This window comes from Sceloporus occidentalis, unplaced genomic scaffold (assembly GCF_023333645.1).
Source record: "Sceloporus occidentalis isolate IW3139 unplaced genomic scaffold, rSceOcc1.0.p SCAF_36, whole genome shotgun sequence".
NCBI classification, from domain to species: Eukaryota; Metazoa; Chordata; class Lepidosauria; order Squamata; family Phrynosomatidae; genus Sceloporus; species Sceloporus occidentalis.
Genome location: NW_028317016.1, coordinates 5,513,711 through 5,533,443, shown reverse-complemented (window position 1 = coordinate 5,533,443; position 19,733 = coordinate 5,513,711).

Below are 19,733 nucleotides of genomic sequence, written 5' to 3'. Positions count from 1 at the left end.
TCTTGGTAGAAATAAGGTCCATTTCTCTCCTGTATAACACATTTTTGCCTTAACATGCCAATAGTCCCTATCCTGTTTGAATGTGCCCAACTCTTCCAGTAAGGAGCAGATGATAGATTTGTTGGCCTTTCCAAACTCAGAAGATAATGTTTTAAGTGCCAGAAAACAAACAAAAAGCTCAGACACCAGCGTGGAAGCATTTCTTGGGGCTGGTGTGTAATGTAATAAAAAGAAAACAGCTTTCTATGTACAGTATTAGTCAGAAATATTTTTGCAAAATGATAAAAATATGTCATTGTGTAGGAAATAAGAGGATACGTATAGATTTTTTAAATTAAAAAAAAAAACCAAAAACACAAAAAATATAAAATTTAATAGTGTCAAATATTGGCTTTTTCTGTGTAATTCTGTAACTAGCAAGTAGCTTTTAAAATGTAGGTTTTATTTAGGATTTGCAGGCGTGCCTATGTGTTTATCTTGTTGAACAAGCTGCTTCCACGAGCTGCAGATTCTTACAGTGTTTAAGAAGTCCACTGGGGTAGCTGTGTACAGATCCCATTGCAGTTTATCCAGTATAATTCTTTCCATCCTCAATATTTCAGCAGAGGAACACATACTCCCACTCCGCACAGCGAGATTCTTCACCGATGGTATTACCTGTAACGAACAAACCAATAAATAAATAAAGCTGAGCCAAACTTCCTGGGTTGTGTTTGTTTGTCTGGATCCAAATAAAGAATGAGGGCGCAAGTATTTATGGATGCCCCTGACCAATGTGCCGTCACAGTACGACATCTAAGCCCTATGGTTAGAACTTCCTGTACTGAGGTTATTACATATCCTGCCATCACTCTGAATGTTCTATTTTAGCAGTCTTCCTGTTGGTTGTTTTGCAAACCCTACTGCCTGGAGCTGTTTAGTTGCATTGACAGCTCCAATGCTGGCCGGCCCCTTTTTTTACCGAGCAACTGATGAACTTAAACAGGTATTACTCCCAAACAGTACCTGAAAGCACAGCTGAGAGGATGATGAAGACAACACCAGTACGTTAATAAAGATGTCCCCATCTTACATTCCCTGGGGTTAAGGGAGACTTTGGTGCAAGGCATTCGGGGGCGGGGGGGGTTCTTATAATCAAAGTTACCTCTGGCTGCACAAAATTATACATTTCTCATTACAGTACAAAAACACCAAAACTTGTCGCCAAACCTCAAGGAACAGATGCAAAGTACTAGTTGTGTCCCATATTACATCAAAGCCACCCGGAAGAACCGGCCCTAGTAAACATACACACATCTATATCCTTCTCACTTTGCTCTCTACATTCATCATTGATTGGAGGTGAAATGATTAAAAGTTATGTTCTTGCAGCTTATTGCATGCAGACCTCAATACACTCAGAGCATGGTAAGTAGACGACACAATTGAAATGAACCGGAAAGATATCCCGTCAATACTGCATCGAAAGTAAGAAGTACATGGGCCAACGAAAAGCAAAAGTGTGCAGCATCCACACCGCTAAGTCATGCAAGTTTTGTAGCAGGTATGGATGATCTGGATTAATATGGAATTTATCCTACCTCATCTTCCTCATTGATTTTGGCTGCAACATATAAGCACGTGACCGCAATACAACGAAGGTACTTCGCTTGTACCTAAAAAGGAGAAAAAAAAACATGAACAGAAATAATATTAAAGATAGTCAATGGTAGTTTCAGCCATGGGCCACTGGTAAAAGCCAAAAGGTCCTAGGTTTAAGACATTGTTAAGGGTAAGTGCTCACTAACTGGTAGTAGTTATACGTAGGAACGGCAGTTAGTATGCAAGAAAACTACTTAAAGTTGTCAAAATATCAGCTTTGTAATACCCTGCAGCTATATATAAACACACAAACAAAATAAGTAAAAAACAAAAGCAAAATACGAGAACGACCTCAGACAAATCCATTTTTCCAAACATTTTTAGAAATATAAATTTTTAATGATTTACATAGCACCATCATATTCCACAGTGCTGTACAATCTAAGCACAGAAGTACATAGCACACCCGCATGTCACAGTGTTTCCACGGGATAAAATAAAAACACAATTATTAGGTCTACCTTTACAGTTGCTAGCATCCGATTGAGAACACTGACGGCCAGGCCAAATGTTTCGGGGTAAAAGTGAAAGAGTGACCTCAATTCCTCTATCCACAACACTGTCTGCTCATAGTTGGCTGGAGAGATATCTGTGCCCTACGGTACGTAAAAGAAGAAAAGGAGTATTAATAACCGTGCACATGGCATGTAACAAATCTTATTGCCAAAATACATCAGTGCACCGAGTGGAAGCAAAGCATAATGATTTAATAAATAAAAAACCATGAAGTAGTTCAAAGCAAGCAGCTGTTCAGTTTATGCTTAAGAGAGCAGAAAAGGCTTGCTTCAATTAGGCGATTATAATCATGGAAAAACAAGAATGCATGCAGACAAACGTCTTTTTTTTAATCTACTGGATCATTCCTATACATCTAAATACCAAAGCAATATTACCTGGCACAAAAATACGAACACGCGTTGTGAAAACCAAGGTGGCCGTACACCTAGATTTTCTGTAAGCGAGTAAGGATGCAGCCAAACGTACATTAAACACACAAATATATATTTTTATGGTGTCGTCATATTCTGTGGAGCTGTACAATGGCATTTTGTTTGCCTACATTGATCGTTCTAGTAAGGACAATTTTTTTTTTTTCTTTACTTAGTAACTTAACGTCCATTCTGAGAAATCAGAACCCTATACGTCCCGCACACACCTTAAGATTGGAGCCCTGGAAGACGGGTACTTTCCCTTTGCTGGCTTCAGCCTGGAGGCCATTTTCCAGCAGTAGCGCAAGGCGCTGGCTCGCAGACAGTCCAGTGCACTTCATGGCAACGGATGACTTATCCAGTTTCTGTGGTGGGCACAGATATCTAAGAGTTAAAAGAAAAACATGTTGAAGCATAAAACAAAATAGGGGACAGCATGAGGAAAAAGGGACTTATTGCTACAATAATTAAGACTAAAATGTACTCAAAAACCTAATTCCAAGGTGTTTTAATGTATTATAAGTATCACAAATCCACAGTAACCAATAAAATGCACTTTTCTCCATAAACAGCAGAGACTGCCACAAATCTCAGTGTAGAACAATAAATAATAAAATAAAAGTTTTTCAAAACCCCTCACGGGAGCGGCCATCTTGGCTTCCTGTTCTCAGGTTCTGCATCATTATACTACCCCTATAACATAACCCATACATTAGGTTGAAGCTCAATGCATCAGTCTTGTGTTGATGTGAGGAGAACGAAGATGATTTAGGAACATAAGAACACGAATGCCAGTTGTACCACAGGCCTTAACCTCCTTACGGTAAAACCCAGCTACCTCCCAAACAGCCACACAAATGGAAGAAACATGTAGCTTTAATACATTATATTATTTAAATTACATTGAAGGAGTCAGCTTTCCTTTAAGGCTACACCGACAATAGTATAGATATTTTTCTAATAAAATCTACACACGCTGTGGCAACACAGCAGGGGATATCAGATTCTAGGTGGCATCTAACCAGGGTAGCTGGGTGTCACCTCTACCAAGCACCAAACCAACTAAAAGACCATGTGACAAACTGACAGAGTTTGTCCTCAAAGAATGTGCTATATACCATGGGGGTATAGAGATCTATCAGACTACAAACGGCATTAAACGCAACTCCCATCATCATTCTTATTACCAGTAAAAAGTTTTTTTTTTTTTAAAAAATTATTATAAAACAGGTCTAATTTTTGTACGATATAATGTTTTCAGGCAAATTCATTTTAGCCATCTATATTAGTTCTCTGGTATCTCACCCCAATCTACTAGCACATAGATGGGCAAGTTTTTTTTGCACAAAATCAAGTTGCAGACCCTAAAAGGTGCCGACACTGCATGTTCGTGCTTATCCCTGGTATAGTACAGTGTTGTTTTCACCCTCCAGAAAACAAAAACACATACGTACTCATAGTGCATACAAGTGTGAGTGATATATATATATATACATATATACACATACACATACACACACACACACACACACACACACTGATGGAGGATAAATGTAGCAAATTGTAGAATAATCTGCATAATGTTTAACCCTTTTTTCAGATTTTATGGAAGAAAGGGTAGTGGCATCCCATCCTGTTTAATCTCAATGTACATAAATATATTTAGATTAAACAGGATGGTTTCAAGGTGTTAGGTGGCTTCTCAGATGGAACCCGTGTGCTGCTGCTGCTCCTATCTCTCTTCTATTTCATTATCTCCCCCTGTATCTTCGTCTCTCATACTATCTCTCCCCTTTCTTCATTCCTGTGGTGGGTGGGAGTGCGGTCAGTTGTGGTTCAGCGATCCATTGCAGTGGGCACGGCTTCAGTGCTGAGCGCCGGGATATGACATCAATAGCTGTTATGCTTCGTGAAAATGACTTTCATATGAACAGACCTTGTGCTCCCCTTATTTTGGGCTGTATTTAAAAAAATATATATACCCGGGGCAACCTGGCCGCGTGCCACAACATAGGCCTTGGTGTGCTCTATAGGTTTGCCATCGCTGTACTAGACTAATACCAAGACCCTAGTTACTTACTACGTGTGGTAAACAGAAGAGCTTATCCAGCCACTCTGCATAATGAAAGTCTATGGAGGAACAGACTTCATTAGCATTGCCATAAAGAAATAGCTCAACTAAAATCACATGATTGACAACAACGGAGGTAAGGTTCCAACCCAGCAAGCATATTTTAACAGTAAATCTTCATGGCTGGCTGGGTAAACAACCTATGAAGTTTCAACATACTAGCCCTTAATGGGGTTTAAGAGCCAAAAACTAAAATCCATAGCATAAACCAGAGAGATATAAAGTAAAATAAAAATAGACAAGAGGAAGGTACCACATAAACATAGTAGGGCACACAAAGCAGAGAACAAGGTCATTGGCATACCTGGGATCTTCTGGGCTCCGGCTACCCAGAGCCTTCCCTTGCAGGGCGCGGCCAGGACTGCACGCTGATGTTGGTGCGTGGTCCCAGTGACCCCGGTGGGCGGTCCTGCTGACGGCAGCGGGAAACACCCCCATTTAAAGGAAAACAGGGCAGGGAGCGGGCATGTCAAGACCCCGCTCCAGCGACCGGAGGATTCGAGTCTTGACCCGGAGAAGCAGTGCTCACCAGGCAATCTCCCCGTCAAACCCAGAGAGTTCCCAGGTATGGTCATTGGCCTTCTATGAGGTGACATCTGCCCAAAGGTCAGGAAACACAGACACAATATTCCCCCAGCACAATTTGAAAGTCATAACATCAATTATAAAATCCCCATGACACAATAAACCCCAATGTCTTTGGCAACATGATTGGTCTAATAACAGGCGCTATAATTTTGTTATTCTGCTTGTAACAGATCTCAGTACCCCAAATGGTTAGATCCGTTAAAGTCCTCCGCTATTCAGACCACTGAAACTCACGCTTGTTATCCGCCACGCTACAGTCTTCCTCTCAAGAAACATCAGCCAAGACTAGATGCTTGAGGGTAAAATCATGAACGGAGTGTAATAGGAAAAACACGGGTATTTAAACAGTAATTTACAATAGTAACAGCCAAACACACATAGTTCTCAATCAAGTCCTCTTTGCACACGGCTCAGTAATTTGCGTTTGGCCCACCTCAGCCCAATAGGGGGTCACTATTGTAGTCTGTGGGGAAGATAATAAACAATCCTGGCTGGATATCACATCTTGGCACAAATACTGGCCATGGCCGTCTCTGTCCTGTAAGTCCTGATCTGATGTAGAGTAATACGCCACACATAAACCCCCTCCCAAAACGCAGGTACCCCAAATCTGTGTCCGAGCTCCATAGCCTTTAGAGTCTCTGGTAATTCGGGAAACGTGGCACTCTGTACCAGTGGGAAGATGTAGTTCCCTGTGCCCACCTCCCCAAAGACAGAACCCCTTCCAAGGCCAGGGTCCATAGTCTGTGGGGTGGAGGCTGGCCCCCAGGCCCCTCTAGGAGCTCAGGACACGGAGGCTTCCATGACACTTCAACTAAGGATGCCGTGACATACTTAAAAAGGCTGGTGTCACCATCACAGCTTTAAGCAAAGCGAAATTAATGTAATAAAACTACCGATAGCTTGTGTATTTGTTTTGAAAGTATTAATGTTTAAGTACGGGGTTATTTGACTTTGTGAAATCAGAGAACCGTGGCAAAAAGAATTGCCAAAACTGGGATACCAATATCCTAAACGGATTTTATTTCCCAACCTCCTCTTCTCATCCTTGGAAATCCTGCCTGAACCAGCTACCACAAACGAGGGCCAGTAACATAACGAAGGTAAGAAATAATTTCATGGGGAGTAATAATTATTCTAATACAGCCGAAGAGCAGTTAAGCTGCCGCTTACGGTACACATAGGAAGCGGGTTACCAATATGTATATGCGGCTGGCTTTATTCACCTTTATAAAAAAAAAAAAAAATAAAAAAAAAAAAATTCGCCAAAATCCAAAACGTAATCACAAATCTAATATTCGGGGAGAAGTGACTGACCCATGTTAAATCAGTGCTCGCTCTGCATCACGCAACTAATCATACGATTACATATGTCTAATACACAATTTCACAATATGTATGCAAATTTTGATCTATGAATGTTGCACAAATCCATGAGATGCCAATTTAACACCAGGGATCAAAATAAGCATAGTGTCCCTAATACATTAATGGAAAGGTTTTCCCAATAGATACAAAGAGCAGAATAATAGTCTCTGTACTCCTCCTGCAGAACAAGAAGCGGGGGAAACCATAAGGGGAAGTATACAGCGGAAACTGCCCAATACATAATAAGGTGGTGTCTGTATGCACACACGCTCGCTAATACATACACACATTATATATATATATATTTTCACACACTATAGATGTGTATGTATGCACTCATACATGATGTAAGCATTGATAAGATTGTTTATTACCGTACTTCTAGGACTATTAAAACATATATAAAAGATAAGTAAAAAGTTGTTATCTTGTGACCTTTCAGTTGGTTTGGGTGAAACTAGATCATAAAGAGACGAGTTGTATTTTAAGAGGTGATGATTAGGAGAGGGTCTTTTAGGGGACCCCCCCCCCCAGTTGTAGTGATGTTAGGGCGGGACAGATGCACAGAGAGCCCCCCTTACAGTCTCCACGCAAAGTCTCACCTCTCCAAGGCAGCCAGCTGGGTGCAGCGAGATCACGGAGACCAGCACATACCCCACCTGAGATCCCAAACTACTCCATTATCGGTGCGGGTCCGAGGGGGTCAGCTGGGTGAAAAGCTCTCGGTGGGTTCGTTTCTGTTGCCCCACAATCCGGGGACATATCAGGGGGCTGAGTGCAGGCGCAATCCAGCCACAAGCTGAAGGGGGTCATCGGCGGAGGTGAGCGATCGGGGGGTTCGCTCAGGGATACGGCTGCGGTTACTGTATGGGAGATCCCAGGATCGCTTTTTGTTTACAAGTTTAGGAAGATCCCTGCTCGTAGGGGTGTTTGAAAAGCTTAGGCCACGCCCATTGGGTCGCGTCATGGATAACGTGACCTCCAGCAGGTCTGCTATGCCCGGCGTTTACACAGCTGTGCTGTGACTTAACATAGCGATCGTATTCATTCATAGCAATAAATCCATTATTTTAATGGCAGGGGTTTTAAGGTTGTATCGATGCTCATCAGACCAAATACATTTGTACATTACACATATATATATGTTCCCTATCGCTCCTCTTCTTCATTGTACGGGAAAACCTAAAACCAATCCCTGCCCCTCTCGGTGGAGACTCCATACGATTTTAAGGACAGATTAGAATGGGGCAATACTATGTAGCTGCTGGTGATTTATGCATCAGTTGGTAGACCGGACTCAGCTTCATGGAGTCAGTGGGCTTCCCAGCTATTATTTTGGACCCCACAGACTGTGCAGTGGAGAAGGTGCGCTTCTCCAGGGAGGAAAAGTTACACTTCAGCCATCAGAGGCAAATACATGGAGGGCTTCATCAAAGATCCCCCATGCAATTACTTTCGTCCCCTGGACGCAAGCAACTTGGCTTGCAGGAAATGCATTTGGCCAACCTCAGAGTTCCACCCGCATGCATGCGCAGAAAGTGTTCCTGCAATTGGCTTTTGTCACAATCCCAAATTTCTCATTACAGCTAGTATTTCAGAATGATCACGGTCCTCAGCGTATTAAGTTGGCCTAGGGCCACTGGTCGAGGAGGGGTAGCCATAGCCCCATTGGGTGATCAGGCTGCTCTGTGGGTTTCTTGCAGTGCCCCTTTTGCACTATGGATAATTTTTGCTGCGTCTAGTGTATCGCTGTTCTGCTGTCCTAAAAGTCACAATAATGGGTTTCTACATTTAATGAAATACACTGTCCTCCTTCTACTTGCATAAGTAGCTGTGAGCGCAATCACATACAAAGCCTGGATAAAATGACTAGCTCTGATTATTATTATTTATTTTATATAGCACACAGTCAATATAGATGGCACAGTCAATATAACTTACAGAAAAAACAGGTGAGGATGGCCCTGCTCAAAGGAGTTTACAATCTAATAATCACACCCCTGCTGTCTAGAGCATACGAGTATTGGTAGCCAATTTATTTATTAGATATACCCATGAATGATAAAATAGTGTAATTGAATGCGAGAAAAATTTAATACTTGCCAACCTCCGGTCCTGAATGTCGATTGTGATATCACGATCCACGTGGATCAAACTGCATGCCAAGGATAAAATTGCACAAACAATTCTGTATACAGGATTTTATCTAAATGATCTGGTCATCTTACCTATAACCAAGGACACGTCAGCATATAAAAGGCAGGAAAGGAAGGGCCTCAGACCTTCTTACACAGTCCTCGGTGAAATGAGAGATATGGGCATATGCTGCATACTTCCTAACAGGCCATCTCTTGATGAAATTCAATCTGCATACCCTAGTGTTAAAGTTAAATAATATTTATAATAAATAGTTCAAAGCCGTCTGTTAAATAAAAAATTATATAAAAAAAAAAAAAGTAAAGGTGTGGCTCTTAAGCCACCTCTCCTTAAAGTATCTATCTTTGGCTATTTCACATACTGGGAGTGCAATAATACTTGGGTGTAATATAAGGGTGTAAACCCAGCTGCCAATGGATTTTCAATTACACCCTAATCATTGTATAGAATCCATAAATCAGTGGGAACAAAAGCTGCAATGCAAAAGGCTAGCTATCACTGCCCTAAATGTTCGGCGTAGTAAAGCGCAGATTATTCCTACGCTATACCACCTGTAAAGGATTAACCCCATGTATTTGTACTTGGCTGCCATGATTAAATTAGCAAGTTGACAGCAATGCATGTACCCTGCAGACATACAGATCAGTAAGCAAAAATACCATTAGTTACAAAACCAAAAGATAATAACAATAGTGATTAAACACTTTGATGTAGAATTTGGTAGTGCCATATGCTGCACCACTACCAGATTTGTGTGTTTGCCTGTTCAGAAGTTTTTTAACGGTTTTACAAGAGGCAAAATGAGATTTTGACCATACTCCGCGAAGGGGTAGAGCACGGCTAGCTTTGCCAATGGGTATGGCTAAGCATGATAGGGAATAGCAAAACTGGGAAATAGGTAGAACAAGACAGAGTGGGCAGAACAACACACTCCTAGGTAATCAAAGACTGGCCTTATAATAACCTTCTGGGGGTTTTCTAGACCTTTTCCATCAGTTTTTCATACTATCATTATTATATTTTTTAGCACATCATCAAAGAAGACACCACAAGTTTTTGTTCTGAAGGATGCCTGAAATACAAGCCCACATATTGACTAAGTGGCGTAACAATCATGGTCAGGGGTCGCAACTGTGACCAGGCCAGCCATTCTAAAGTTCTTGCGACCACTTGTCCACCCCATTAAAGCCACTAGGTGGGGGTAATACCCACAGCTACCGGCATGGAGAGTGTAGAAATCATCTGATCGAATGGCACAGACAAGCTGTTTGGGGCATTATCAAACCGGTGGCAAAGATAGCACAGACATGCTGTTTGGGGCAAATGTGGCACATGTTGCTTGGTGAAGTGCAGGGCAATTTTCGCACTGGGGGCCTGTGGTTTCTATTTACGCTCTTGTGGTCTATGTGACCACAATTTATTAAAACAAAAGAAAAAAAGGAATTTCACAAGCCTAGTTCTGTCTGGTTCATACTGCACTGTAACCCCTGCCACTGGTGTCCACAAAGGAAACTGGAGATCCTCCTGCCTTACAGTATGTGATGTTCACACTGTACAGTAGTTAGGCAGAATGATCTGCTTCATGGAGACACAGATCTTCTGGGATGGCTGGTGGGGTGTCTAAGTGTGCAAATAAATAAATAAAGCAACAATACAGTTGTCAAATACACCATATCTTCAAAGATTATAGCACTTTGGTATACAGTACTATTAAGAGAGCATCCAGCTTCTTGTACCGCAAAAGACAAGCACCTTAAAAACTTTTAAGTAATGAATCTGTGCTCAGTTTTAGTATTTATCTAAAAGATAAATGGAGCAAAGAGCAATGGGACCAGACATGAAGGGTGCCATGTATAAGGGGCACTACCCAAGTCCCACCAATGTCTTACAGCGGCCACACCACACTGTCCAAAAACTATTGCCTGTCTAAGGGCTTTGTACATTACATTAGAACATAATTAGTTAACTTGGTTTCGCTAATAACAATAACACTTACCTTGATGTATATTAAAGCAGCTCTTGACATCCCTGTGAATAAACACGAAACACAAATGCAAACAAAAAACTTTAACTGTGTTTGTGGGTAATATAAAACTGCTCAACTGGTATGTCAATACTAGCATTAGCATGATGTGGACACAAAAACGTCAGTGTGTGGCTGTGAATAATACGGTAGAAATGTTAATTTGTTATTAAATTTGTCCACGCCTCCTAATCAAGTCCGGATGGACTTATGACTAAAGCACTGGAGAACACACCTCAAAAACAAGATTCCTTCCTACTGTAATTACATGCGTGAGTGAGGTAAACATATTGATTCCGGTATCTCTTTATTTTATGTATACTGGTAAGCGCCTTCATTTATACTAAATAATAATTTGTGTGCATTTAAAATAAAGCCTTGATGGAATAGTTTGGGCATCACAATCAATAGGCTGCCAGCTAGATATCGATTAAAAATAATTCAATGTTTAGAATAAGTATCCAGGGCTGTATCTAGGCCGACTATGACTAGGCCTGCAGCAGTACTTTACAGAGGGCAAAAAATGCCGCCGCCGCCGCCGCCACCCACCAGTTCAGATGCCCCTATTCACCTGAATTGAGACCAACAGCTCAATAATTTACATGGGCGGCGCTGCCCACAAGGATTATTGAGTTTGCACTGGGAAGCTGTTTGGGCACGAAGAGGGCAATGGGGAGCTGCTTGGAGACAAAGTTGGCAGTTATAAACTGTTTGAGGAGAAATATGGCAGTTAAGCTGGGGACAAAGGTGACACTGTTAAGGTGTTTGGACACAAAGATAGCATTGTTAAGCCATGTTGTAGATATGGCACTCACAGGCAAATATAGCACTGACAAGTGACAACTGGTGGTAAAAATGGCTCTTACTCTCACATATGCACAAGCTGGATTGATATTTAAATTGAATTTTTCTTATTATTATTAATATTTTATCTCTTAATAATAATAGATTAAACATTTGAAATGGTGCACAAAACATACAAGTAGGTACTCACAATCCACGCTTAATATACGGCGAGGAAGAGGTGGAGCTTAAACAGGAAAAGGTGTAGCCCGAAGAGGGGATAGGCCTACAAGAAGAAAGGGAGGGTCTTAAATATGGCTTGGACAGAAAGGGGGGGGGATTAAGATTAGGGGGTGCAGGGTGTTTAGACAGGCCTAAGGCAGAACAAAATCTAAAAACACCACTGTAAGTATGTGAGTAGTGTTATGTATGGTAAAAAAAAATAGTAAAGCACCTTTTTTAGCAATTATCAAAAAAATATAACTTCTTAAATTAGTAAATATTCCTTATCAGACATGTTTTATTGTGGCATATAAATTATCAATTTTTACTCTACTTCCACCTTTTGGAACTAAAAGATAAAAGAGGAGAATAAAAAAAGAGTACATCATAACAGTGAGGGTACATTTTAGCACTGAATACTCAGGAGTGCATCAAATATTTAGTGGCTGGGCCGTCATCTGAAGTTTTGAGGTCCCTTACAGTCAAATGGTCTGAGCCCTAGATGACCCTCCCTCTACACCACCAGGATTTTTTCTTCTTTTCATATGGTGGCAAAGAAGGAGCAGTTTAGGAGGCAGACAAGCTTTTGGGCACAAAAATGGCACAGAAAAGCTGTCTGGGCACAAAGATGGCACAGCCAAGCCATTTGGGGGCACAACAAGCCGTTTGGGGACAAAGACGTCATGGGAGAATAGCGATGCCTCTACCAGTGAGGGCTAGGGTGAAATTTTATTTCTGCCATCCAAGGACACAGTATGGAGCAGGTGAGATCACGCACACAGGTGTTTATAAAATACATCATATTACATTTTAATACATATTATATAAATGATTCGGAAGCCTTGGGAACCCTTTACAACTTTCATGTTTGTATGCCCCTGATGGCGGCCCTGGCTCTAGGCCCCTAGATTTAGGGGGCCTATCTGTGAAAACAAGTCACAATATATGTTGATGCGCTATTTTGCTTATTGTCATAAGCTTTTGTCATGTGTGCATAAATCTCTCCCCTCCATTCTTTTTTTTAACAATATATATTTAATTTCTTAATTGCAATTTAAAAAGATAGTTACAAATATAAAAAGCGCTATAAAAAATATTTGTAAAAACATAAGATTTTAATCACATGTAATAGCAAAATAAACATTCTTGCCTACCCACACCTAGACATACATTCGTACTCCAATTCTCAGCGTTTAAATAAGCTTTGCTCTCAACTACATCCTTCATGTATACATCGAGCAGATCCCTGGCTTCTTTTAAATCAGCCAAAGTAATTTTAACAATGTGCCACTAAGTTACAAGCTGCTTTCTGTGAGGGACTTGCACTGATGGGATGCATTTATGAGGGTACCAACAGCGCTCATGATTTAAAATGAACCTCACCAAAATCTTTAAAAAGTCTAGTTGCAAGTAATAGGAGGGAATACCTGTCTAGGAATAAAGTGTAGCTGGAGCCCCACACATGCTAGAAAAAAACGCTTTGTAGGTGAGGCACAGGTGGGAACTTGCATATAAAATAGGTATGTCACGGAGGTATGTCACGGTGGAAGTGGTTTAGATGGAAATGACCCTACGGGTATGTAAATGGAGTGGGAAATCTGTGTGTTTCATGGCAGTATCTGCATTTATATATCAGTTTGTGTAATTGCATGATAGTCATTGTGAGGTTTTTTTCATGTATTGTATAAGTAGTTGTGTCAGTGTGTATATGCATAAAGCAGGGCTCGACAAATCCCAGGCGCCAGGTCGCCATGGCGACAGAGAATTTTGTCCTGGCGCCTAGGTTTTGTCAGCCTCTTACATCCAGAAAAAATTGTGGATGTAAGAGGCTGAGTAACCACACGGGGGCGCTGCTGCTGCTGTCTGCCCAGGAGTCTGGGCAGACAGCACAGCCACACAGAGCCCGCCCCCGAGCCTGAGATCCCTCCCACGGAGTGATCCTGTAGGCTGAAAACACGGTTGCTGTTAAACCAGCAATCGTGTTTTCAGCTGCCACAGGCAGCTTCAGGGAAGGGGGTTGTGTGTTGATTGGGTCCCCACACAAGTGTGGGGACCTGACCCAACACCCCCCTGCTGCCTGATCGCTTCATGAGAGCGACAGTGCAGCGTTAACCCCTTCAATGCCGCGATCGCGGCATTTAGGGGTTAATTCCCGTTTTGTACGGGACTCTGCTGCTGGTGGTCTGCCTGAAAGCCCAGGCAGACCAGCAACAGCAAAAACGAGCCCCCACAAGCCCTTTGATGATTCCTGTAGGCATGGAAGCCTACAGCAGTCATCAAAGAGACTCCCCCTGCAATGGCTGCTCTATAGACCAGCAATTGCTTCCCAGCTGCCAGAGGCAGCTTCAGGGACAGGGGAGAGGATTCTTTGGTCTCCACATGAGTGTGGAGAGCAGCCCCAACACCCCCCTGCTGCCTGATCGCTCCATGAGAGCGACAGTGCAGCGTTAACCCCTTCAATGCCACAATTGTGTATGACACATTCGTGGCATTGCAGGTGTTAACATTTGTCCCCACAAGCTTGTGGGGACTAAATATCAGTCAATGCTGTGCTCCAATGGAACATCAGCATCGAAAGAGTTAAAAAAAACCCAGCACTGACCTGAAAGTCCAGGGTGCTTCCAGGTCAAACGCTGTGATTTTAGTAAGTGGGCTGATGATGATCGGATCCCTCCTGACCAACTGTTAGCTTAAAAAAATCCTGGCTCCTAACTTTTTTACCTGGCGCCGAGATTCACAACAAATTTGTCAAGCCCTGGCATAAAGTATCATAAAGTATAATCATAAAGGATAATCATGACACTCACTCATAATCGTGACAGCTGGTTAGGGATCTAACTGTGAGTGAGTGCAGAGAGCGACTAGGAGGTCATTTTGCCCACTGAGGACAACATGAAGGCTGTTTTCTAGCACTGCTGGGAGGTTGCTTGGCAGAAAGAAAAAACACAATCCCTAACTTGGAAGTCAAAATGTCAGCTCTGGAGACTAAGTGGGATGTAACGTTACAGGATCTTGCTGGGGAACCCATAACCACACTCTAGATTGTAAGCTTCTTTGAGCAAGGCCCTCCTCACCTGTTGTTTCTGTCAATTTGTTATATGTTACTTGTTATGTCCTGTTATATCAATATAGTTTTTTCATTATGAATAGTGACATCTTGTGCACACGGTATATTACTGCATTACCGTTCATGATGGCTAATTTTCTTTTATTTTATTCATAACATTATTATTGTTATTGAAACATCAATGATTTAACCCCTTCGTGACAAAGGCTGATTGTACTTTTTGTACCCTTCGTGACAATGGCCGTTTTAACATTTCTGCGCTGCTCGTGTTTAGCTGTAATTTTCTTCTTTCCCGTTTACTGAACCCACACAGGTTATATATTGTTTTTTTTCAGGACAAGAATGTCATTCTTTAGATGACATTGTTGTGATTGTATCATATTATTTACTATTAAAAAAAGTATAAAATATGGTGACAAATTTAGAAAAAAATTACTTTTTCTAACTTTTAGTTGAAAAATGTTTTACTCATCTATAAAAGGTAATGATAAAACCTGCTAAATAGATTCTACTATTTGTCCTGAGTTTAGAAATACCCAATGTTTTTATGTTTTTTGCTTTTTCTACACGTTATGGGGCAATAAGTACAGGTAGCGTTTTGCTATTTCAAAGCCATTTTTTCCAAATCTGGTAATTCTTCCCCCCATGTGCCATTTCGGGTATCTTTGAAGCCGGCCAATGCAATTTACCCCATCAAATCATATATTTTTGAAAACTAGACACCCCAGGGTATTTCAAATGCTAGTATTTTAACTCTTTCCATGCACCATATCTACCACCAGTCTTTGTCAAACTTTGTGGTAGTAATTTTTTTTGCATTTGTTTTTTCACACACATTTTACTTCAGGTATGAATTAACAAGTTCTGGTATATGTCACTATCATAAAACACCCCTATATGTGTTTAGCAACATCTCCTAAGTACAGCGATACCTCACATGAATGATTTTGCCTGGCTGTTTGGGGACAAAAGGGCCACATTTGGGGCATGCGCATTTTTCAATGTTGAACTTTGGCATTTGGCGATCAATTGCCCATGCCCTATTTGGTACATCTTTGAGCCCAGCCATTTCAGTGTGCCCAATAAAGCCATATATTTTTGAAAACTAGACATCCCAGGGTATTTCAAATGCTGGTATTTTAACTCATTCCATGGACTAATTCTACCACCAGTCTTTGTCAAACTTTGTGGTAGTCATTTTTTTCCCACACACATTTTAGTTCCGGTATGAATAAACAGGTTCTGGTATATGTCACTATCATAAAACACCCCAATATGTGTTCAGCAACATCTCCTGAGTACAGCGATACCTCACATGAATGATTTTGCCAGGCTGTTTGGGGGGAAAAAGGGCCACATTTGGGGCATGCACATTTTTCAATGTTGAACTTTGGCATTTGGGGGATCCACTGCCCATGCCCTATTTGGTACATCTTTGAGCCGGGCCATTTCAGTGTGCCCAATAAAACCATATATTTTTGAAAACTAGACACCGCAGGGTATTTTAAATGCTGGTATTTTAACTCTTTGCATGCACATATTTTACCACCAGCATTTTTTCAAAGTTTGCAGTAGTATTTTTTTGTGTGTATTTTCCCCCCACACACCTACTTTATGTATGAATTTACAGCTCCTGGTATATGCCGCTGTCACACGACACCCCAATATGTGTTCAGCAACATCTCCTGAGTACAGTGATACCTTACATTTTTTTTCAACTTGAAGGTTCCCCTAATCATCAGTGGGAAATTATTTTTACCTTTTACTGTTTTTTTTAACAATTTTTTTCTAATTATTATTATTATTTTTTTTTTTTACTAATCACATTGTGATTAGAAAGCTGGGCTCCATTGACTTGCATGGTTGAATGCAGTACCTGTATTCAACCTGCAAGTGGAGCCAGAGTTCTCTAGAGGGTCTGGAGACCATCTAGCAAACATTTTCAACTTGATTGCTTTTTTTACAGGGAGGCCGCCATCTTGCGGATGGCGAAGATCACTTGCAGCGGTCACAGCCCGTTCTGGGGTAAGTATTTGGTGTTGCTGAATGCCTCCTGATCGAGGCATTCCAGCGACACCATTGAAGTTTAGGAGGTGATTGTTGATCCTAAACGCTTTTAAAACGGGCGTCCGCCACCATACAATGTATGGCGGATGTTGACGCCCCAGGGATGGGCCAGACATGGCCCCTAGTGCCGAACGTGGCGTTGCTGAATGCCTCGAGTCATTACAGAAACACCATTTGGGTGCAGAAAGCGAACGTTTAGAGTCATGACGGTCCTGGCACGTCACTAACCTGATGTTAGTGCATGACGTGCCAGAACCGGCAATTGTGATTAAGGGGTTAAACAACATTGTTTATGGGACTTACAATGATAGAACGTTATTGACAGAGACAATATTAACAGAGATACATACAGTGCTCCATACTCACCCAGTCTGCTGCACGAAAAAAGTAATATGATAAAACACCAATAACTTACACAACATAGATCATATGATCTTACAATCTCAAATGAGAGAAAGAAGCCAAAACATTAACAAACCTATACAGTAGACAGCAGGCCGGGAGTGGCCATCTGGCACACCAAGCAGAGGCGTATCTACTGAAAATAGCGCCTATGGCAAGCACTGAAATTGCGCCCCTGTCCAAATAAAAACCCATTTACTAGCCCCTGCTGCCCATATATATATATATATATATATATATATATATAAATATTAGTCCCTGCTGCCGATAGCGGGTATAGATCAACACGCAAACCCAGATCAATTGAAATTCACTTGTGATCTCAGCACTGAAGGTATATATCAAATAAACAGAATCAGACATACAAGTCCTGTATTTGCAGGTATTCAATAATAATATATGAAACGTAGCATCGCAGGTATAGATCAACTGAATAAGACATATTAACCCTGTATTTGCAGGTACACATAAATAATGTATGGAAACATAGCATAGCAGATATGGATCTACAGAATAACACAAAAACCCAGCTTTGCAGGTAAAGATCAATTGGAATTCACATAAAAACACAGCATTAAAGGTATATTTAAAACCCCCTAAATTACAGGCATAGATCACAGGTTGCACCCCAAAGCCAGCCCTGGCGTCCACACTGCCGACATAGAACCTGGCCGGCACCCAGAAAACACACATAAGATTTGCCATCTTTGTCCCCAAATAGCCCACCACAAGTCAACTTTGTCCCCAACCAGTCCGGCCAGTGCCATCTTTGTCCCATATACACCCTGCCTGTGCCATCTCGGTCCCCAAGGCTCAAACCTCCTGCTAGTGCCATCTTTGCCCTTCCACAATTATACATCTATGATACACAAACACTTTTACAGTCACTCACTAATTCACACAACTCATCCACACATTAACTCATGCTCTCCCTCATTCACTCAATGCATCCACACATTAACTCATGCTCTCCCTCATTCAGACAATACATTCACATATTAACTCATGCTCGCCCTCATTCAGACAACTCATCCACACATTAACTCATGCTCTCTCTCATTCACTCAATGCATCCACACATTAATGCACACTCTTTACTTATATCTACCCCCCTCCCTTATCACTTTTTAACCCCCTCCCTCCCTCATCACTTTTTAACCCACCCCCTCCCTTCCTTATCACTTTTTAACTCCCTCCCTTATCACTTTTTAACCCCCTCCCTCCCTTATCACTTTTTAACCCCCTCCCTCCCTTATCACTTTTTAACCCCCTCCCTTCCTTATCACTTTTTAACCCCCTCCCTTCCTTATCACTTTTTAACCCCCTCCCTTCCTTATCACTTTTTAACTCCCTCCCTCCCTTATCACTTTTTAACCCCCTCCCTTCCTTATCACTTTTTAACCCCCTCCCTTCCTTATCACTTTTTAACCCCCTCCCTGCCTCCCTCCCTTCCTTATCACTTTTTAACCCCCTCCCTTCCTTATCACTTTTTAACCCCCTCCCTTCCTTATCACTTTTTAACTCCCTCCCTCCCTTATCACTTTTTAACCCCCTCCCTCCCTTATCACTTTTTAACCCCCTCCCTCCCTTATCACTTTTTAACCCCCTCCCTGCCTCCCTCATCACTTTTTAACCCCCTCCCTTCCTTCCTTATCACTTTGTAACCCCTCTCCCCTCTCTCTCACCTTGAAGTCCAGCGACGGGAGCACGATGTTGCTGTCTTCCTGCACCGCTCGCTGGTGCCCGCTGCTTCACTGCTGAGCGCCGTAATATGACGTCATATTTCGGCGCCCAGCAGTGAAGCAGCGGGCACCAGCGAGCGGCTTTTAAACACTGATGCGGAGGAGATAGACGGGCGCCTAGCAACCGCTCGGCGCCCCTCTATCTCCTCCGCATCAGTGTTTAAAAGCCGCTCGCTGGTGCCGGCATTTCATGCAGAGCGCCGCAATATGCCGGCATATTGCGGCGCTCTGCATGAAATGCCGGCACCGGGATGGGGGTAGAGGGCTCCTCCGCATCAAAAAATAAATAAAAAATGCCGGTGAGCGGCATTTAAAAGCCGCTCACCGGCGCCCCCCTTGAGATGGCGCCCATGGCACGTGCCATGGCTGCCATACCCTATATACGCCTCTGACACCAAGCAAATGTCAGGTGGCCCACTGGCCTACAGTGGGCTATACTCACCTGATCTGCCACTCCAGCTGCAGTATGCAGCCACCCGGACATGGATATGTAACGTGCGGCCACTCATATCCAGCTGCCGTCCGCACATACACATACCTGGGAACTGTCCGGGTTTGACACAGAGATTGCCGGGTAAAGCACTGCTTCCTCCGGATCGCGGGGTCTTGATAC